The 23,765-nt window shown below is 47.6% G+C and overlaps 1 protein-coding gene across 1 annotated transcript in view; it reads right to left on the minus strand.

The window, feature by feature from the left end:
• LOC144095628 (uncharacterized) overlaps window positions 1-23,765 on the minus strand; it is a 216,689-nt gene that overhangs the window by 48,871 nt on the left and 144,053 nt on the right. The gene's annotated exons all lie outside the window — the stretch shown is intronic.

The raw sequence follows: 23,765 nt of genomic DNA on the forward strand, positions 1-23,765 counted from the left end.
GGCGAATGCAGATACCGAGTGACCTGGCCTTGCACGAGGCCACTGCTACCAAAGATACAATGCGACATTGGTCACTGAGAGAGACAGAACACTGAGAAAAAATGAACTTGCTGAAAATCAGTTGCTGGGCGAGTTGGTACTTCATGCTTACATTCACAGCGCAAAGACAAACACGGACTTGAGGGGAGACACCACAAAGCGCCGACTTCAACAACGTTTATGGCTGCGCGCAGCGACTACATATAGCATACGGCGGGCATGCGCAGCAACGTTTCAAATACGTGAAAAATTATGAATGCGGTTTTATATCTTGTCTATATATTAAAAAGTGTACTTTGGTAAATATGGAATTATTGCATTCGAAGTATACGTCACCTAAAGCATGTTTTGAGTACGTTTCAAATACGCGAAAAAATATGAATTTTGTTTTAGCATCTTGTCAATATATTAAAAGTGTACTTCCGTAAATATTAAATTCACGCATTCGAAGTATACGTCGCTTCAAGCATGTTTAGAGTACGTTTCAAATACGCGAAAAATATGAATGCGGTTTTAGCACCTTGTCAATATGCTAAAAGTACTTTCGTAAATATGAAATTTATGCATTCGAAGTATACGTCACTTAAATCATGTTTCGAGCACGTTTCATACGCGTGAAAAAAATAGCAATTCGGTTTTAGCATCTTGTCATTATATTAATAATGTACTTCCTTAAATGTTACATTAATGCATTCGAAGTATACGTCACTTAAAGCAGGCTTTGAGCCCGTTTCAAACACGTCAGAAAATATAGATGCGGTTTTAGCATCTTGGCAGTGTAATAAAAGTGTACTTTCGTATAAATGAAATGAATTCATCTCAAGTAAACATCAATTTTAACAAACGGGCAGTCGTTTTAAACATATTTTAGGCACACTTTTATCTGGCGTTGAGCATTGTAATGCTCAAAATCGCGCTTCGAGAAATGGTCTTTGCATGTTGACAATGTATTGAAAGTGTACTTTCGCAAATACGATATTAATTCGTCCAAAGTACACTTCAGTTCTAACTAATCAGGTCTCCGCGTAAACGTATTTGCAGTACACTTCAAGCTGCCGTTGAACAGTTAGTGCTCGATATCGCGTATCGGGAAATGACATGTTGGCAATGCATATAAAGTGTCCTTTCGTAAATGCGAAATTAATTCGTGCATTGTATACGTCAACTTTAACAAATGGGTATTCCGCGTCAGCATATTTGCAGCACACTTCAAGCTGCCGTGGAACAACCTAGTTCTCGAAATCATGTTTCCGGGAACAGTGAAAACTGTCCCTTTTCGTTCATTCATTTATGTTAACTTCTAGCCGAAAGGCAATCACCACTTATGTAAATTAAGTGTGGACATCGTGATAGCACTGTACCGGCATGAGCGCATGCATACCTCCGGGCCCGAGCATGTCAGCGAAAAGGACCCCGACTGGCAGGGCCGACCGGTTCCCATAGACGCTCATCTATTTGTTCGCGAACAGTTCTACTCCTGACCAACTCCTGACGCAACTTACGAGTAGCACTTCGGTTTTAGACAGACCGCAGATTGCAAAGCGACCACTCCGACGCTTGGCGACAATTTGGGGGCCCACAGTCTTTCCGCAAAAAAGCGCCTCACCGGACAGCATAATGTGTCCTCTCTCGAGGGAAATATAAGCCACGCCAAGTATTAGGCTTGTCGGAGGAGTTCGTGTTAATAATAATAATAATTGGTTTTTGGTGGAATGAAAATGGCGCAGTATCTGTCTCATATATCGTTGGACACCTGAACCGCGCCGTAAGGGAAGGGATAAAGGGGGGAGTGAAAAAAGATAGGAACGAATAGGTCCGTAGTGGAGGGCTCCGGAATAATTTCGACCACCTGGGGATCTTTAACGTGCACTGACATCGCACAGCACACGGGCGCCTTGGCGTTTTTCCTCCATAAAAACGCAGCCGCCGCGCTGACGTCACTTTCCGTCGGCATTTTCTGCGTGGCGACATCTTTCACGTTCAGGTCTCGTCACGTGACCTTGCACTGGCATATACTTCTTGATGACAACGCGTTTTATCTGGGATTGTCTATCTCCTGATGCTTATATTCAGTTCAGTCATTACTTCTGCGGTTGACAACATTTATCAGTATTATCCGGTGAATCCGACAAGTGCACGTTCTGTTAAGCTGAGCCGAGGTGAATATATTCTGAATGTATTAATCGTATATGTTTACTGTACTTTAAATGTAGTGTAATGCATTTAATATATATTTCTGGCATAATTTTAATGTATTAATTGTATATTTTTAGCATATTTTTATTGTATTTATGTGTATTTTAAGCACATTTTTAATGCGTAATAAATATGCTAAGCGGACAAAAAATGCATTTTTGATGCATTTGTAGGAATGATCAGAAAACTACTCCTAACATACTTAGAAAGCATTTGTATTGCACTTTAAGCATAGAGACAAAAAAATTCCAAAATAAATACGAAATTAATAAAGGCGTTCGAAATGCATTTTTAGCACAGCCTTTTTTCGAAGTGGAAAATTTGTCTGGTATATGTAGATGAAGTCGTTGTCTTCGCCTCGAACTTTGAAGAGCACCTCAAAAGACTTCGAACCGTACTAGACGCCGTCAAGTCGTCTGGCCTAACCTTTAACGCAGAGAAGTGCCACTTTGCCTACGAAGAGCTGCTGTTTCTAGACCACATCGTTAGCAAAGAGGGAGTACGCCCAGATCCTCAGAAAACAGCTGCTATGAACAGTCTCCACCGCCGGCCGATAAGAAAGCAGTGCGCCGATTCCACGGACTGTGGGCATATTACCGACGATTTGTGCAAAACTTTTCGCGCATCGCCGAGCCCCTGACCCAGCTCACGAAGGCAGACGTGCCTTTTAAATGGAAAGCGCTGCAAGCAGAAGCCTTCAAAGAACTTCAGTGCCGTTGACAATTCCCACAGATCCTCGCGCATTTTGATGAAAACACCGATACTGAAGTTCATACCGACGCAAGCAGCGTGGGCCTAAGCGCCGTAATCGTCTAAAAAAGGCTACGGGCTGGAGAAAGTCATCGCATATGCCAGCCGTTCCCTTTCCAAGGTTGAGGCTGACTAATCGACAACTCAGAAGGAGTGCCTTTCCATCATTTGCGCTACCTCGAAATTCTGCCCCTACCTGTACGGATGAACATTCAAGGCGGTCAGCGATCACCACGCACTGTGCTGGCTTGCCAATTTGAAGGACCCCTCGGGTCGCCTCGCTCGATAGAGTCTGCGTCTCCAGGAGTTTGATGTCACCGTCGTTTACAAGTCAGGACACAAGAATTCTGACGCCGATTGCCTCTCACTAGCCCCTGTAGATACACCGCCGCCGGACGACTATGAGGCCGCCTTCCTGGGACGCATCAGCCACAGCTCTTTTGCTCAGCAGCAATGCTCGCACCCCGACCTACGACGCCTCATCGAGTGCCTGGAAGGTAAGAAGGTTTCTTCATCCGCCGGTTTATTCAAGCGAGGACTGTCTTCCTTCTGTGTACAGAATGATGTCCTTGTGAAGAAAAGCTTCGCAGCGAGCAAAACAGCCTACCTTCTGATTGTACCTGCTTGTCTCCGCGAAGAAGTTCTACACGCTTCACACGACGAGCCGACAGCTGGACATCTTCGGTTTACTCGCACCCTCAAGGCAAGTACTACTGGCCTCGACTGTCTGCCAATGTCGCACATTATGTGAAAACCTGCCGAGAATTTCAGCGAAGAAAGACCCCTCCCACACGACCAGCAGGATTTCTGAACCCTGTTGAAACTCCCTCAAGGCCCTTTCAGCAGATCGGCATGGATTTGCTTTGTCCTTTTCCAAAGTCAACGTCTGGAATAAGTGGATCAACATAGCGACCGACTACCTATCCCGCTGCGCCGAGGCAGAAGACCTACCGAACGGAGCAGCAGAAGTCGACAAATTTTTCCTGGAGTGCATTCTTCTTCGACACAGCGCCCCCGATGTGCTAATCACGGACAGAGGAACAGCATTCACGGCGGAACTAACGCAAGCCATCCTGCGTTAGAGCCAAACCAGGCACCGGAGGACAACTGCATACCATCCGCAGACCAACGGACTGACCGAGCGCCTGATCAAAACCATCGCCGATATGCTCGCCATGTTTGTCGATGCCGAACAGAAGACGTGGGATGTCATCTTACCTTACGTCGTCTTCGCCTACAACACCGTCGTGCAGCAGACCACCCAGATGACGCCTTTTAGGCTCGTCCATGGCAGGGAGGCCACGACCACTCTAGACGCCAAGCTGCCCAACGTTACAGAAGAAGAGAACTTTGACGTCGCCGCCTACCTTCAATGCGCAGAAGCTCCAAGGCTTGCCCGATTACAGATCAAATTCCAGCAGCGGACCGAAGCCAGACGCTACAACCTACGAAGACGCAACGCGGAATACAAGCCAGGAGACTAAGTCAGGGTTAGGACGCCCATTTGCAGCCGTGGATTGAGTGAAAAGCTTTTGCGCCGCTATTCCGGCCCGAACAAGGTTCTTCGTCGACTAGGTGAACTGGATTATGAACTCTTCCCTGACGCAATGACTGCATCCGGGCGAGTTGTCCATGGCGTCCATCTGAAGCCCTATTATGCGCACTAAAGGGCGCTGAATTTACACACTCTGTTTTCGCAAGATCCGTTTTATTGGTGGCTTGTCGCATTATTTGTTTTAAAGCTTCGGGTCGATGCTTCTTTGAGAGGGGAGTATTGCCGCGAATCTTTGCAGTGTTTCTTCGCTGTTCAAAGCTGCCGCCGCGCCGCTTTATCGCTTTCCGACGCAAGACGCGACTAGATTTATCTCGATTGATCGCAGCCAGGCAGAGCTGAATCTACGTTTTTCCAGAATGTTCTAGTAACTTTGTACGCTTTATCTAGAAAGTTCGCATTGAGCTTTGAATTGAGCACGGCCGACAGCAGCGGTCATTCTGTTCGATGACCCCGAGCACGTTTTTTGCTACGATGCCGCCGAGTGATTCAGTCCATTGTGGGTGCGGGTCAGCCCCAGGTAAAGTTTTATTTAGACGCCATCGTCGCTGTCGTTCTGCGTCTCGGATTGCAGTCACCAATTCGTGACAATATGCACCTGTTTTTGAGGGTTTATTAAGAAACTGCTCTTTTGTTATTGGGCATCTAAAACCCATCAGCTCCAAAAATGTCGCCACAGTCAAAGCTTCATGTATCCATGCTGCTTGCTAGTTTTGGTTTATGTGTTCCAAGTGACATGAAGCGCAGGCTACGATCACTGAAATTTTTGCATCACTGGAAAGCGGTTGAATTTATGAACTTTCCACTCAACTACACACCACTTTTCTTCATAGGAAATATGAAGTTCGCAAAGGAAATCTTACAATGACTTTATGAGGCTGAGGGCTGCTTTAATGCGAAAGCATTACACGGTCATGTCGCGTCAGCAAAAAAGTTCTGCAAATTTTGCCCGCATGATTATGTCGTTCTATGGAGATAAATGTGCAACAGTTTGATTTTATTAGGCCGTGGGTGAGTAGGTCGTGAAATGGAAAATGGTTGGTTGATGAATTGCTAACATTTAATTCATTAAACGAAATTACTTCAAAGAAATGATTTGTTTGAAGGAGGTTTTGTGCGACAAATTCGATGAAGAACTATGTAAAAGCGTGAGATGGCATACTTAGTAAAAAAATGAAAAATAGAAATGAAACCAAATTAACAGGAAATATAAAATTTTGCACGGAAAGAATTGAAAATGAAGGGAGAAACAGAGAACAGACAAAGGCCTTCTGCATTTCCGCTCTTAGGCAGACTTAAGTGCAATCCTGTAATTTTGCTATCTTTGCATGCCCAGATTACGAAGTGCCTAATGTGGGCTTGGCGGAGCGCCTTGTTCAGGAATTTGTAGATCATGCTGGCTCCATTGAATGGGGATCTACGTCTATAACGTGCGCTTATTGATGCACCTATAGCTGACGATGTCAGAAAAATTGGCCCTCTTGATGACCTTTCAGCTTTCATTTTTGAAAACTTACTCTATAAACTGAAGACCCTAGTAAGGACGAAGGCTCGATCTCTTCAGCAGGTTATCAAGCGCCTCATCGACGAACGTCTTCTTAGTAATGTTTTCACAGGCTATCTCACTTCATACCCAAGCCTTTCAGGAAAGCACTGTAATAGACCTGTGCCACCAGGATTTAAAAGCAGACGGTACTCTGCGCTGGAGTTCTAAGAAACTGTGCTAAACCGTGGCAGGCTGGATAGTTGTGTCCAGCTTAAAGAGCGTCACACGGTATTAGTATTTTATATTTATTTCAGTCCGTGTGGAGGGCCAGCATATGCGGGTACTATTTCACAACTTTAGCTGACATGTATTCATATCTATTGCCATCTTCAGATTTCTTCGTTTTTGTTGCTAGAGACCTTTCACAAGATCTCTGTGTCTGACCTGCTGATGACATCAAAAATTAATGCATGTGCTTGCCAAGTGGTGGAGATAATTAAGCAGTTTTTTCCTCTATTGCACACATGCCATGGTTTAGTCCACTGAAATTAATGGACTAAACGAGACAAGTAAAGCCTATGCTGCTATACTTGCTAATTTAAAATGTTCATTTCACTGAACCTGCTCTTCTCAAGGTCATGAGATTCAGTCCTTGCCACAGTGGCTACAATTTGATGGAGTGAAAATGCCTGTGTTCAGTGTGATCTCAGTGTATGTTAAAGAACCCAGAGTTGTAAAAGTTAATTCGCAGTCTTCCACTTTAGCGTCCCTAAAAATCTATGTGCAGCTTCGGAAAGTTAAACCTCTGACTCCACCATGTCGTTACCTGCAGTACAAGTGTAGCAGTTGCATTGTGGAATAATGGGAAAGGCGGTATTTCCAGAGACCACTAGTTGATTTCTTAAATTATAAAACTTAGCTTAAACATTGACTCGAAATTGATGTAACATGGGCGATATATTGTTTCAACGTTTTCTTATCTATGTTGCGATAATGCAGCAAGGAGGCGACCCTAGTCACGCTAAGGCAATGTTAGAAGCTAACGTTGTTGTTATACTGAGGCAGCAAAGTGTGCTACTAGGAAGCATGGCTCGTTGCCAGCCCACAGCTCGTCACAAATGCTTTCTTAAATTGATTCAATTTTGTTTGGTGTTATATGGGGGTTTAACTTCCCAAAGCGACCGAGGCTATGAGGGACGCTGTAGTGAAGGGCTCCTGGAATTTCGACCACCTGGGGTTCTTTAACGTGCAACGACAGAATACAGTACACGGGCGTCTATAATTTCGCCTCCATCGAAATTTGACTGCCGCGTCCGGGATCTAAACCGCATCTTTCGGTTCAGCAGCCGAGCGCCATAACCACTGAGCCACTAAGTCTGTTTGTTGCTAATTATTCCTTTTAGGTTCAGCAGCCGAGCGCCATAACCACTGAGCCACTAAGTCAGTTTGTTGCTAATTATTCCATTTTAGGTGCGAGGCATGTAGCGAATGACGCGTGACGCGCACACGCGCAATTGCGGTGACACAGACCCGCCAATCCACTGTTCTCGTGGCATGCGCGCGCCCGCTTTCCCGGCTACTGGCGCTTTCTCAACTTAATGACACTTCTTTCCTGCTCGAATGACTTGATGCTTGTGGTGGATTGGCTATATGCGTGCATGGTTCCCAACGTAAAGGTTGTGAGTTGTAAGCCATGTATATTTCTTTTAGTTGCCTTTCATCTCTCCCCAGATTCCTCCGTCGATTGATGCTTTTTGTCTCTAATGAGCCCTCTAATGGTCGCGCATCAAAAATAAACGTGCCGTGCACCGGCATAGAAACCAGTACGTTTGTGCACCAGCCGGGCAAAAGTGCTGTGTTGACCGCGCGCTAGGCATTTTAAATGTTGCCCGAGGAGGCTGTTCATATACATCCATCGTATTACCTTTGCTTCAGGTCAACATTGCAAGGTATTTCTCTTAAGCCATAGATCTGACAACGTCCTGAGGGTTGTTTAGAGTCCGCTTCTTCAGCACCAACCATATTCGTTATTACTGTACGCAAGACAAAACTCAGCTGTACAGTGGCTGCCAACCGGCCGTGACAACGTAGCTCATCAGAGAAAATTCACTTGCATTCCTGCAATTTCCGTTAATGCTTCGTCACCACAACCAAAGCATGTGAGAAGAACAATATAAGCATTTATTTCGTTATTTGAAGTCTAATGAGCCAACCTCGCATTTTCTCTATACTGCAACACATGCATTCACTTCACTTAAGAAGCCGCCGTGCAGCACTCGACGACGGCACCTTTTCATGCGTCAGCATTTGAACCCCCATGTCAAGAAAAACCATCCGGTGTCGTTCTCTGAAGCGTCCGAAAAAGGGTGAGTATAAAAAAATATAGCCTTGAGCAAGACTCGAATCCGCGGCGGCGCGAACAGATAAGCCTGGCTTGCCGCTGCTTTAGACCCTGGGGCCATCACCGCAGCCTATTGCCTTCCATTTGAAACTGCCAGCCTCACGCGCTGCGCTTTTGATATGATGACTGATTTTTTATAGGGTTACGGCATCTGGGGCCAAAGAGCGTCATGATACGAAGTATTTCTTCTCCTTAAGGTGAGGTCAAAGACCAGTTTCCCAAGCATTTTGCCGAAAAGAAGCCGAGCACCAGGCCAGGGGAAGGCTTGTACTCATTGTATTGGCAAGGAAGCGGCAATCTGACGAGCACGATCAAGTTACAGGAAGCGGCGAGACCTTTGAAGTTTGAACCATGGTGGCAGGGCAACAAAGGTCATATCTTTCACTGATTACCTTCTTACTGCCATAAACTCTTATCCTACCTCGACTGCATGTTTTTATATTTCTCCAAAGCGTTTGATCTTGTTAACCAACAATTATGATGTTTGAAGCTTAGCAGGCTTAAGACTGATCCCAACGTTTTAGCATGAACCACAAATTTTCTTCTCAACAGAACGCAGTTTGTATATGCCAATAATTCCGATTGTTCTTCTCCAGTTTGCTCGTACCCTAGGGTTCTGTGCCTGAACTATTACTTTTCCTTATCTACATTAATGACTTGCCTGACCACATAAACTCTTTTATCAGATTGTTCGCCGCAGACGGCATAACTTACAGAACGACATCTTCAATCTCTGACTCCGCCCAACTTCAGTCTGATATTAACAGTATATCCCACTGGTGTAACACCTGTAACATGCGCCTTAACCATAATAAGTGCAAAGCAGTGCCAATTCCTCGGAACCCGCTTTCTGTTTCCATTGACCTTTAAGACTACCAGATCGATGACCTTTCCCTAGAACACGTAACGTCTTATATATACCTAGGTGTATACATAACCAACAATCTGTCCTGGCAAAAGCATATATATTTCATTCGAAGCAATGCCAATCGCATGTTTGGATATTTAAGGCGAAATTTCATTGTGGCACAGTCCTCTTTAAACCATTTACTTTATAAATTACTCGTACGTCCTAAACCGGACTCTGCACGCTCGCTGTTGGATTCTGGTGTCGAATGTAACATTAAAACGTTGGAGTCTGCAAAATCGCTGTCCAGGATGCATACTTCACAACTACTCTCGTATATCTAGTGTGCCAAGTATGAATGCAACTTTGAACCTTCCACTTCTTTCCTTACAAAGAAAAGTGCCTCGCTTATCTCTCTTTCACAAAGTTTATCGTCACAATCGCAATCTTAAAGAAGCGCTTCTCTTTGAACCTGAATACATTTCAACCCGTAGAGATCACCCTCATAAAGTAGGTATCCTCTTTTGCCGCATGAACACATATCATCACTCCTTTATCCCGAAGACAAGCAATAAATGGAACCACCTGCCCACCAACTGCCACAATTAGCGACTCGGTTTTGTTCAAACCTATCCTCCAAAAATACGTTTATTCCTAGTAATCTGCATTTTACCGCATTAATGTTGTTCCTATTTTCCCTTCTGTATTTTTCAGTATTATAATAATAATAATTTGGTTTTTTTCGGGGGGGGGAAGGAAATGGCGCAGTATCTTTCTCATATATCGTTGGGCACCTGAACCGCGCTGTAAGGGAAGGGTAAAGGAGGGAGGGAAAGAAGAAAGGAAGAGAGAGGTGCCGTAGTGGAGGGCTCCGGATTAATTTCGACCACCTGGTGATCTTTAACGTGCACTGACATCGCACAGCATACGGGCGCCTTAGCGTTTTTCCTCCATAAAAACGCAGCCGCCGCGGTCGGGTTCGAGCCCGGGAACTCCGGATCAGTAGTCGAGCGCCCTAACCACTGAGCTACCGCGGCGGGGTTCAGTATTATCGCAATTCCTGTGTTATAATTATATATATATATATATATATATATATATATATATATATATATATATATATATATATATATGTTGCGAACGTAGGTTGCGTGGGCTCCGCAGAATAAAGATTGAAGAGAAGTGGGCACTTCTACAAAGACACTTCTATTTATCAACGTTTCGACCGCGGTGCGGTCTTCTTCAGGCAGTCCTGAAGAAGACCGCACCGCGGTCGAAACGTTGATAAATAAAAGTGTCTTTGTAGAAGTGCCCACTTATATATATATATATATATGCTCCCTTCCTCCCAGCTCTTTTAAATTAACCCCCGCCTTACATTTGGTGGAGGAGCCGGGTAACAGCCCTGGAATTGCGCAACCGTACTCTCCCGCCACCTGCGATGCCTCACGCCGTTCAACATCAAGCCGTGCAAGTGGGCCCAGCTGTTACCTGCGCCGGCTCCCTTCGCCAACGGGACCCGGCCATCTTCAGTGGGACCGATGAGCAGGATGTCGAAGATTGGCTCACGTCTTACGAGAGGGTGAGCCTTTACAACAAATGGGACGATGCCATCAAACTAAATAACGTAATTTTTTATCTCACCGGCGTGGCTAACCTGTGGTATCGGAACCACGAGTTGAACATTCGCACCTGGTCTGCTTTCAACACAACCTTCTCCGAAGTGTTTGGTCGTCCTGCTGTTCGGAAACTCCGCGCCGAACAACGCTTGCGTGAACGGTCTCAGCAGGTCGGCGAAAGTTTTACCAGTTACATCGAAGACGTCATTGACCTGTGCAAGCGTGTCAACCCTAACATGTCAGAAGTTGACAAGATTAAACACATTTTGAAGGGTGTTAACGACGACGCCTTTCAGATGCTGGTAGCGCGCGACTTGCGCAACGTTGCTGAAGGCGTCGCCCGCTGCCAAAGCTTCGAGGAGCTGCGGAAGCAGAGGCTCCTGACTCGAGAGCATCTTCTACAGGTTGAGTCGCTTGCTGGACTGACACCAGCACATGACACCTCATCGCTGCTGCAACAAATCAAAGAAAGTTCGGGAAGAAGTGGCGCGTCAGCTTTCTCTTCTGCCGAACCCGACAGGGCAAGCTCCAGATTTGGCTCCGGCCCTTCGACACGCCATCCAAGAGTAGGTTGCCGAGGCTCTTCCGCCCGCCCATCCGCCACCACCTGTCGACGCTCCGCTGACATACGCAAACGTTGTCGCCCAGACGCCGCCCCCTATGGCCGCTCAGCTGACATACGCGGACGTCGTCGCCAGACCTCGACCGCCTACATATGCTTTGCCTCCAACACCTGCGCGAGCGGTGGCTCCTTCTCTTCTGCCGGCTCCGCGACTCAGCAATCCCTGGCGCACCATCGACAACTGGCCTATCTGCTACAATTGCGGCTTGCCTGGTCATGTGGCCCGGCTTTGCCGCCGCCGTCTCCCAGTCTACGCGCCAACTCCTCCAGCTCCCGCGTGCTGGCCTTCCACGAGTCAGTACTTCGGATCTGCTGAGCCGCCGTCTAGTCGTCCTTTTTCTCGTGACCGTTCAGCCCTTTTTAGACGCCGTTCACCTTCACCGAGGCGCCGCTCCGTTTCTCCTATACGACGTCGCCCCAATCTCCCTCAGGAGGAAATCTAGGTGCCGCAGTTCCTGAGGCGAGAACTGCATCCCCGTCTAACTTTCCAAGGCCTCACATATCCCCTGCTAATCTGATCGAAATTTCTGTCGAGGGCATTATTGTCTTGGCCCTTGTGGACACCGGTGCTGCGATTTCTGTTATGGACGAAAAGTTTTATAGTTCGTTGAAGAAGGTAAAGACGCCGATTGCTGGACTGTCGCTGCGTGCGGCCAGCGCTGAGCACATCAAGCCGTCCGCAGCGTGTACCGCTCGACTTGTGATTGAGGACTCCCTCTACACGATAGAATTCGTCATGCTGCCTTCCTGTTTCATCCTGTTATTCTGGGCTGGGATTTCCTTTCCGTCCATGAAGCTATCATCGACTGTGCTCGAGCGGAAGTCGGGTTTTCTTCTCTGCCCAATCCTTTACTGGACGCTACTCCTCCTGTTGCCTGTGTTAAAGCCCTCGCCGCCGAAGACATCGACATTCCCCCGTGCTCTTCCGTTCTTGTACACTTGTCTTGTGACTCTATCGGTGACGACACTGTCCTCTTTACTCCAGGCCATACTTTTCTGCACCGCAAGTATCTCCCTCTGCCATACGCCGTACTGACTGTGTCCGCTGGCCTTTCGATACTTTTGGTTTCTAACCCGTTTTCCTGCCCTACCGCTCTGCGCCTTGGTGTATGTCTCGGCAGTGTGTAGCCCATCGCACCTCTCCTCATCCGCGAGGAGACCGACGGTACACCGCTCCTCGCCATGAACGCGCTCAGCCCTCCTGCCTCTGCGCCAGATCGCTGTTCTACCGAATTGTTCTTGCGCTCCATCGACGCCGATCTTCCCTCGCCACACTGAACACAGCTTCTCGACCTCCTTCATCAATTTCGCTCCTCCTCCGACGCTCACCAGACTTTTTTGGGCCGAACTTCCACCGTCACCCATCGCATCGACATTGGTGCCCACGCGCCGCTGCGGCAGCGCCCCTATCATGTGTCTCCAACCGAGCGCCAGACTATTACAGAGCAAGTCGACCAAATGCTTCAAAATTGCGTCATTCAGCCCTCAAGTAGCCCTTGGGCATCGCCTGTTGTCCTTGTGAAAAAGAAAGATGGCTCCATACGCTTCTGCGTCGATTACCGCCGCATTAATAAGATAACGCGCAAGGATGTGTATCCGCTCCCCCGCATAGATGACGCTCTGGACTGCTTGCAAGAGGCGGAGCTCTTTTCCTTCCTCGATTTACGTTCTGGGTACAGGCAGGTACCCATGGATGCGGCCGATCGTCCCAAAACGGCTTTTGTGACATTCGACGGATTGTATGAATTTACTGTGATGCCATTCGGCCTTTGTAATGCCCCTGCAACCTTCGAACGGATGATGGACTCCATTTTGCGTGAACTCAAGTGGAAAATGTGTCTACGCTATCTCGACGACATTGTCGTCTTTTCCCCCGACTTTGAAACCCATCTATCCCGCCTGAAGCACGTTTTGACCTGCCTTTCTGACACTGGCCTACAGCTCAACTTGAAGAAATGCCGTTTTGCTGCGCGTCAGCTGACAATTTCAGGACACGTTGTCTCTAAGCAAGGCGTTCGTCCCGACCCAGCTAAACTTCGCGCTGTCGCATACTTTCCCAAACCCACTTCCATCAAATACTTGCGCAGCTTCTTAGGTCTGTGCTTTTATTTTCGGAGGTTTATTCGCAACTTTGCTTCACTTGCTGCGCCTTTAACACAACTGTCCGGCAGCTCCGACTTATCGATGTGGTCTCCGGCGTGCGATGATTCGTATAACCCCTTGCGCCGCCTCCTCACAGCGCCGCCCATACTGCGCCATTTCTACTCGACCGCTCCTACCGAGGTCCACACGGACGCCAGTGGTGTCGGCCTCGGCGCCGTAATCGCCAAGCGCATCTGTGGTATACATGAATACGTTGTTGCCTACGCAAGCCGCACACTTTCGAAGGCTGAAACTATATACTCCGTAAGCGAAAAAGAGTGTTTGGCCATCGTATGGGCCCTTGCCAAATTCCGCCCGTACCTCTATGGCCGCTCTTTTGACGTTGTGACGGACCATCAAGCGCTTCGTTGGCTTTCTTCCTTGAAAGACCCATCCGGCCGCCTTGCCAGGTGGGCTCTTCGTCTGCAAGGATATGACATCCGCGTGGTCTATCGTTCCGGCCGCAAGCATCAAGACGCTGATGCCCTGTCCCGCTGCCCACTTCCAGCCAAGATCGCCAGCCTTTCCACCTCTGACGACTCCCCGTCGTCCCTTCACATTAGCGACATGCCCTCAGCGCAACGTACTGACCCCTGGATCGCTTCTCTTCTCGACTTTCTCTCCAACCCCACGGCTGCTTCTCCATCCCGTGCTCTCCGCCGCCATGCTTCCCACTTCGTGATTCGCGATAACCTCCTCTATCGCCGGAACTACAGCACCGACGGCCGCAAGTGGTTACTCGTCATTCCTCGCCACCTGCGCATGAACATATGCGCCTATTTCCACGCTGACCCATAATCCGGTCACGCGGGAGTTTTCAAGACATACACCCGCATCCGGCTGCGCAATTACTGGCGCGGCATGTACACCTTCGTACTTAAATACGTACGCGCCTGTCTCGCCTGTCAACGTCGCAAGCCATCTCCTCATCGTTCTGCTGGAGAGTTGCAGCCACTACCTTGCCCACCGACCGTATCGGAATTGATTTCCACGGCCCGCTTCCGTACACTGCGGCCGGCAACCGTTGGGCTATCGTTGCGGTTGATCATCTCACGAGATATGCCGAAACCACCACTCTTCCGTCTGCCACAGCGACAGACGTTGCCTCCTTCCTTTTGCAACGTTTCGTCCTTCGTCACGGTGCACCTCGTGAACTGCTTAGCGACCGCGGACGCGCATTTTTGTCAAATGTCCTCACAGCCCTGCTCCGCCAGTGCAACATAATCTATCGTAACACCTTCGCCTATCATCCGCTGACCAACGGCCTCACCGAGCGATTTAACCGCACCCTCGGGGACATGCTCTCTATGTACGTCGCATCCAACCACTCCAATTGGGATCTCATCCTCCCTTATGTGACTTTCGCCTACAACACCGCCCAGCAGTCTACTACTGGCTTCTCTCCCTTCTTTCTCCTTTACGGCCGTCATCCATCTGCTACCATAGACACCATTCTGCCTTACCAACCTGACTCCTCCGAATATACCCCTGTTTCCGAAGCCGCGCAACACGCAGAAGACTGAAGCCAAATCGCCCGGTGACTCACAACTGACGCCCAGTATCGCCAGAAATTCCGCCACGACAACGCTCACACCACATCGCACTTCTGTCCTGGTGCGCTTGTGTGGCTCTGGATACCATCCAGTACTCCTGGACTCTCCTCGAAATTTCTCGCCAAGTATCACGGCCCTTACCGTGTCCTGGAGCGCACATCTTCCGTTAATTACGTCGTCGAACCCCTCACGCCATCTCCCGATCTTCGCCGCCGCGGCCGCGAGACAATTCACATCCAGCGTCTCAAGCCTTACTACAACCCCTCCATATTGCAGTCGCCGTAAGTCGCCAGGATGGCTCCTCTTCGCCCTGGGGGTGATTGTGAAGAAGATGATGACCCAGACAAAGCAGATAACTCGTGAAAACGAAGATGGCCCTGCGCGTCAGCCGTATTGCTATCGCCACGTGTGTCTGTGCCCGACCTGGTTGCCCTCGGATTGTTCTCGCCGCTGCTCCCTTCCTCCCAGCTCTTTTAAATAAACCCCGCCTTACAATATATATATATATATATATATATATATATATATATATATATATATATATATATATATATATATATATATATGCCGTCTTTTGCACTTATGGAACTGTTCCTTGAGTAGGTTGTATTTTGTTACTGTGTTGAAATGTTTTTACCTGTCATTTCTCTTTTTTCTTCTTCCTCTAACAACGTATAATGATTCTCCTATTTAACTGTCTCTGCTAATGCTGCCGACTTCTACGCTTGACGAAGCTTGTCAGGCGAACATTGCGAACCGCTTTGTTTTCGTCACCCACGGTTTTTGTACGACAAAAGCTGAAATAAACTTGACTATATATATAGAAGCCAACTGCCACAGAAACCAAGGAGCATAGGGGTAGGTATTATTGCCATTATTTGTGGTGTTGATTTCTGGAGGTTACTATTGAATTATTTTTCATTGCTTGTAAAATAATTGGTTACAAACAAGTAGAAATAAGAACCACATGCCGCCGGTGGGCACCGATATATATATATATATATCGCTCAGTTTAATGCCCTGCACCCCTCAATCAGGTTCACCCACAGTATCTCCGACTGTAGAATTAATTTTCTCGACGTGCAGATATCGGTAGACGGCAACCGCCTTTCGACTACACTATACAAAACGCCCACAGATAGGCAGCAATATCTTCATTTCCAGAGTAGCCACCCGAAACACTGCAAAACAAGCATTCCGTACTCTCAGGCGCACAGATACCGAAGAATATGTTCTACAACAGAGGAATTTGACCAACATACAAGGACTCTCAAAGCCGCTGTGTCACGACAGAAATACCCCGGGGAAATAGTCGATGACGCGATTGAACGCGCTCGCAACCTAGAGCGCACATCCATCCTGGCAGAAAACAAGGTCAAAGACGAGAGCAAAACAAACTTAATCCTTACATTCTCCTAAACGGCTCCCAGAGTAAGTAACATACTAAGCCGTCATTTTAATATAATCAGACAGAGTAACAAGTTGTCACTAATATTCAAGGAACCGCCCAGAGTGGTGTACCGCCGGGACAAGAACCTGAGAGACTTGCTTGTCAATGCGAAAACAAAGAAGAACTCTACCCAGGGTGGGTGCCACCCATGCGGAAAACCTCGGTGCAAAGTCTGTCCGCACATTTTAGACACCAAACTGGCAAAATCCAAGTTCGACAACTTTGTGTTTCACATAAGCGAAGACCTCGACTGCGACTCAAGCAATGTGATCTACAAACTTCATTGTGAGGTGTGTGGACATGAGTATATTGGTCAGACCAAGACATCATTTCGCTTCCGCTTTAATAACCACAAAGCTCACGTGTCATCATTACCCAGCTTACCCCTTTCCAAGCACCTGCGTTTGCCACTCCACAGTTTCGAAAACATCCGCGTCATCCTTCTCCAGTCCGGGTTCCCTAGCACCTATTACAGGGAACAAAGGGAGTCATACCTCATTCACAAGTTTCGCACGTTCTCCCATGGCATGAACGCTACTCCTGGGAGGCTCTCCTGCTTGAGGGAGGCAACGTAGAAAATTTCACCCGTCATAGGATTTGGACAGCATTATAAATCAAAATACGCCGGATGTTGTTCTTGACAACTTCAACCACGCTCTAAATGGCTGGGAATGTAGCTGTTTATTTTATTGTATATTGTTTATTTTGGCAGTAATCTCCTTTGTTCAACTTACAGCCAGCTTCCATGTTCTATCTGGAATAAACACCTATATTCTAACTCTATCACCTAGACCACTGGGACCACGCGGCAGCCCCGCGGGCCGCAAACCTTTCACGGTTTCCGCACACATGTATTATTATTATTTTCTTCTTTTTTTTAACTTCCGTGCGATACATTTCTTGAATTCTGTGCTATGTCTTCCGCGCCCTATTCATTCTCATTAACCATTTGGTATTTGGTCGGCGCCTCATTCTATTCATATATATATTTTTTATTATTTTTTATTTTGTGTGTGTGTTAATATTTTCTTCTTTCAAAGTTCTCTTGTGCTACTAATTTTTCTCCTCTTTCTCCTTTTCGTTTTCTCTCCCAAATTCCTCTCTGCCTTCTCATTACGCACTCGGGCTTCGCTCAATATATGTTGTCTTTTTCCCCCACGGCTGCCAATTTTTCACGGGAAGCGCACTGCCGGACACGGGTTGAAACGGCCTAGTTTATTTATGGGAAGAAGGGCGCCAGGATGTCTGGTAAAAGGGCCTACCGAAGAAAAGAAGCAAAGATACGCATACGACACCACTGCAGGTTGCCGCTGCGGCGCGCAGCAAGTGTCTCTCGTGCGCGTCCCCAGCAAGCGTCTCAGGATACCTGATACGGGCCGGCGGCGCGGACTCGGCGGCGTCTTGCGGGAGTGTCGTAGGGAGGGGGGGGGGGGGGGGGGGGGGGGGAGTGCAGCCTCCCGGTGCGCCGAGAGCCGTGTTTAACGCTCCTTTCCCTTTTCTATCGCTGTTCAAATTCGTTGTCTTTTCTACTCCTTTACTATTTCCACCTCCCCGTTTTGCTCTGCGTTTTTTCTGTGTTTAATTTAGCCACTGCCCCTGTGAGAGCTGCTGCGCGGTCCATTATACGGCCCCTTGCCCTCACTCTCAAGTTTGCTTTGAGGGCGGAGTTTATACATCCTCGCCCGCTTTGTGTCCTTATATTGACAAGACTGTTTCATTGTAAGCCTGCCCTGACGAAGGGAATACCATTCCCGAAACTGTTGGCACAATAAACCTTTAAAACGAACAGTCGCGTTTGTCGTAATACTGTATATATATATATATATATATATATATATATATATATATATATATATATATATATATATATATATATATATATATATATATATATATATATATATAAAGAGAGAGAGAGAAGGTAAAGGAAATGTAGGAAGGCAACAGACAGCGAAACCAAGGTGCATAGGGGAATGTTTATTTTTTATTTTTGTAGTGTTGATCAGTGGGAGAGTAATACTTCTCCTAATCTTTATTTAACAGAAGTATTAATCTCCCGCTGATCAGCATTACAAAACTAAAAGAAATTCCCCTATGGGGGATTTTTTTTTATTTGTATGCCAGCAAGTTGGATTAAGGAAAATTATAAAGCAGCATAAAAAACAACCATGGAGCCGCTGGGATCCCAACACACGGCCTCCGAATATCGCACCCGGTGCTCTACCAACTGAGCTACGGCGAGGGCTGTCCAATCATCTGCTTTCGTGGGTGTTTATTTTGCGTGTAAACGAACCTTGAGAGTGTTCACCAGCGCCACCCTCATCAATAGCGGTGAACGTGGCACTTTCTGTAATACAGCGAGTGTGACTTAGAACATCATCAAACGGCGAGGACGGAAACGGCGCGAGAACCTTTTTATGCTACCTATGGCATCAAGAGTGCCAGAACCGAGACCCTCATTAAGCCATTAACAGACAAGGTAAAGGAAATGAGGGGCTAGTTTTGACAAGCATATGAAGGAAGCCAACAGTCACCGAAACCAAGGTGCACCAGGGAATGTATTTTTTTTAAATTTGTAGTGTCAATCAATAGGTTTAAACAAAATTACTTATAAAGCAGCTGGAAACAGAAACCATGCCGCCGGTCGGATCTGAACCCACGACCTCCGAATATGGCATCAGGGGCTCTACCAAATGAGCTACGGCGACATTTTTTCCTTTATTGCAATTTGACAAAGGGTACAACAAATAAAACATGTCAGCAACACTTGTACTGACACGGTGAGTTCAAATTTTTTTTAGTTCAACCAAGTCATCAAGCATATTTATCCATTTTGGCGGATCAGGCTGTGCCTGATACACTTCCCTCACACTTATGACACCTTCAATGAAATGCTCGCGTGGAGATCTCACAACTACATCCGCATTGTTGAATTGTGTCCTTGTTTTCCATAAACTATGGAGGCCAAGGAGCATAATAGTGTCATAAGGGATGTCCTGTTTTTCTACCGGTAAAAACCTGATGCCGTGCGGATGTAATGGTAAGTCTTTCTTTAAAGTTCTTTGAAGCACATCCCAGAAAAAAATACCATCCCAACAATCTAAAAACACGTGATCTATTGTTTCAGATTTCTTACGCAAAAATCAGTCTGTCGACCAAGGGACAATGAGACCTTTATCATGCATCCATGTTTTCACCGACAGTGTGCCTGTGCGAAGTTAAAAGAAGTTTTTAAAGATAGGTACACCGGCATTCTTTTGACCCTTTTGAGCACATCTGCTCCTGGGCCTCCACAATATGACAAACGGTAAATTGGTACAAGGAGCATTGTTTCTATTAAATCTTTGTACAGATTTTTCCTAGTGACGTTGGAGAGGCACTGCATTGAAAATCGCACCTGTAACATCCTGTACGCAAGCACAACTTCGCGCAGGTAACCTCTCACGGTACCACGCATTTCTTCAACAGAGCATACTACAAATTCTGGTAGCAATCGACATAAACGAACTTGCTTAACAGTGCGAAGAAAAGTGTCGTTCTGGTCGCGAAGAAACATAAAGCGAGACAAGATGTGTCGTACAAATAAATTCGCCAGACCGAGACCTCCTCTCTTCACGGGCATGAATAAGTTTGTTCGAGTGGTTCTTTCCCAAGTCGACGCCCAAATAAAAACGGCAAAAACCCTGTGAATCTTTTGAATACTGATCCGCGTGGCGCCCAACACATTCAAGACATACCATATCTTGGAGATGAGAAACAGGTTACACACGGTGGCGCGCGAGAACATTGATAGTTGCCGCCCCTGCCACGCACTGGCCTTTTCCTGTGCCATTGGCGCCTGTTCACTTCAGTATTGTTCGGGTCTGCTATAAGAATCCAGCGGCACGCCGAGATACGTCGCCGGAGTAGTGGCCCAGCCCATCGAAGTCGAGAGTAGTAGTCTGGCGTTTCCTCCCAGTCACCATGCCAGAATCCATAACTCTTCTCCCAATTTATTTGCGCCCCGGTGCATTTGCAAAACTCCTCAACGACCGCCGTGGCTTCACAGATAGATACTCTGTCTTCTTAAGCAGGAAACAGCGATGTCGTCGGCGTAAGCCAAGATTTTCACGTGAACTGACAGTAACCTGAAGCCAGTTATACGGTCAGATTTTTGTATAGCCAGACAGAGGGGCTCGAGATAGACTGCGAACAAGAGGCGTGACAATTGACATCCCTGCCTCACTGAAGAGCGTACGTGCAGGCTTTCAGTGAGCTCCCCATTAACAATGACGCGCGTTGTGCAGTTTTCGTACGCCATTCGTACGCCCTCCTATATTACACAGTCCACATTAGCATGATCTAGCAAGCTGAACAGAACATCATGTGACACACGGTCGAAAGCCTCTGCGAGATCTAGCTGCATCATTGCCACCCTGTCGCCAAGTGCGTCGCAACATTCAAGAACACTTCGCGCAGTGTGTATATTAGTGGCGATGCTCCGACCCTTGATACCGCAAGTTTGATGACTCCCCACTAACATTGTAATGACACCCTGAATTCTCTTTGCCAGAACCTTCATTAATATCTTATTGTCTACGTTGGTGAGGCTTATCGGGCGATAAGACCCCACCAGCAGACGTTTTTCTGGCTCAGAGAACTTCGGTATGAGTACAATGTGTGATGTTGTGAAAGACAATGGCGTATGTTTTTTCTCATATGCTTTGACAAGAACTTTAATCAAAATCTGTGCAGTCTCTGTCTTGAAATGTTTGTAAAAGGCGGCTCCTAAACCATCAAGGCCGAGTGCTTTACCCAATGGCAGTTGGTCTATTGCTTCCTCTAACTCTTTGACGGATATTGACTGTTCAAGACGAATTCGGACTTCATCATCGAGCCTTGTCATAAGCGATAAAAAATCTTTTTAGAAACCTGCCTCCGTACTTCGTGTGTGACCCAGCAAGTCGTTGAAATGATCTCCAATTACGCGCTTGATAATATCGTTATCGGCCGACACCTCGTCGCCGTTTTGTATGTGGTGTATTTCTTTTTAGCGGGCGTATCTTTTTTCATCGCCTAATGTGCGGTTTGTTGGCAATTCACCTGCCCACAGTTTATAGGCGCGTGCGCGCACCACCACTGCGCTGTACTCATCTGTATCTATTTTTTCCAACTGCGCTTTTTTCCTTATTTCTTTAAAAAACGTTCCTGGCTGAGTGTTTTCTATACTAATGAGCAGCGCAAGCTGCTCACGGAGCTGGGTTTCCTTCTGTTCTTCTTCAAACATTATTAGGCTGCTTGTTTCAATTTCACTCATTTTGACAAACTGCTTAAATTCTTCCCACTGAACAGCGTAACTTTCCGGTTGCTCCATGAGCAGCTTTTCTAGCTCTTTTCCTACTCTACTGACAAAGCCTTCTTGCTTCAATAACTTTATATTGAGTTTCCATAAAGCCCAATTAAAGCGCTTTTTAAAGCAACTACTGACAAAGTTAGCAACCACTAGGCAATGGTCGCTAAATGGCACCGGTTTGACTTCGTACGAGGTGCACAAAGGAACAAAGTCTGTCGGCACATATATCCGGTCCACTCGAGCATGGCAATCTCCCTGAAAGTACTTGTACTGCGAACGCGTGCCAGTCATACATACACATCCTACATCAATCAATCAATCAATCAATCAATCAATCTTTATTTTCATTCTGTCAGTGATACAGAAAGAAGTCACTGGTCAGACCATTCAAGAATTCTGCACTCTTATCACGTACGGCCGAATGCTTGGCCTGGTCGACTGCCTGACAAACACAGTTCATATTGCTACGGACGCTGGGAGGACGACGAAGTGGTTGGTAACGAAGACGACGCTGAGGTGCGCGTTTGTGTGCTGAGAGTCTACTCCAAGCCATCGGTTCCTTGCGTAGCAGGTTACCTCTGCTCTTTCTACTGCTGCTTCTAGCCGCCACGTATCATTTGGTGGAGGTTGCTAAATTCGATCACCGACCTCAAGCTGGCTCTCCGTCGTGGCCGCCGTCTCGCCAACATGTCTACCGAGTCCGAGCCATCTCCCTCTCCGTCCACACCACCAGCGGTCGTCGTCGCCCACCACCGCGAACCGGGCACGTTCTGCGGCACAGACGACGTTGATGTGGACGACTGGCTGGAGCTTTACGAACGCGTCAGCACGCGCAACAGGTGGGACCCAACGCTGATGCTCGCTAATGTGATATTTTACCTGACCGGCACCGCGAGAGTGTGGGTCGAAACCCACGAAGATGACTTGACCTCATGGGACATATGTAAGCAGAAGCTCCGGGACCTCTTCGCAAAACCCATCGGCCGCCAACTCGCCGCCAAGAAGGCACTGGCGTCCCGCGCCCAAACCTCTGCCGAGCCATACATAGCCTACATACAAGACGTCCTCGCCTTGTGCCGTAAAGTTGATGAAGACATGACCGAAGCAGATCGAGTTGGCCACATACTGAAACGCATTGCCGACGATGCCTTTAATCTGCTTCTATGCAAAGACTGTTCCACGGTCGCTTCTGTTCTTGAGGTGTGCCGCCGTTTCGAGCAAGCCAAACACCGGCGCATTTCTCACCGTTTTGACCGGCTGCCGAACACTGCTGCTAGCTCCTCCTGTGATGATCTGCCAACATTGCGGCGGCCTTCTGACCCGGCTAACTTAACCCGTATCGTGCGCCGCGAACTGGAGGCGGTGACGCCCGCTGTTTCTTCCTTGCCACTGCCGGACAACACCTTGGCCCTCATCCAAGCCGTCGTTCGCCAGGAGGTTGCGAACTTGGCCATCCCTTCTCCTCGCGTCGTGGACAACGCTCATGCCAGCCCGGACCCTCCAGTGATCGCAGCTGCCACTTACAGTCGCAGCTTATCGCCTCGGTACCGATATCGCAATCTTGCCGAATGGCGTACCTCTGATGACAGGCCGATCTGTTTTACCTGCTCTCGCGTCGGACACATATCCCGTCACTGCCGCAGCCGTTGGTCCCCGCCACCTCGCCCCTACTCCTTCGTCGACCGCCGCAACGACTACGGCCCGCACCGCTTCACACCACGACCCGATCAGCTCCCTGACGAGCCCGCTCCGCACGCTCGTGGGTCCAGCCGCTCA

This window comes from Amblyomma americanum, chromosome 6 (assembly GCF_052857255.1).
Source record: "Amblyomma americanum isolate KBUSLIRL-KWMA chromosome 6, ASM5285725v1, whole genome shotgun sequence".
Lineage (NCBI taxonomy): Eukaryota > Metazoa > Arthropoda > Arachnida > Ixodida > Ixodidae > Amblyomma > Amblyomma americanum.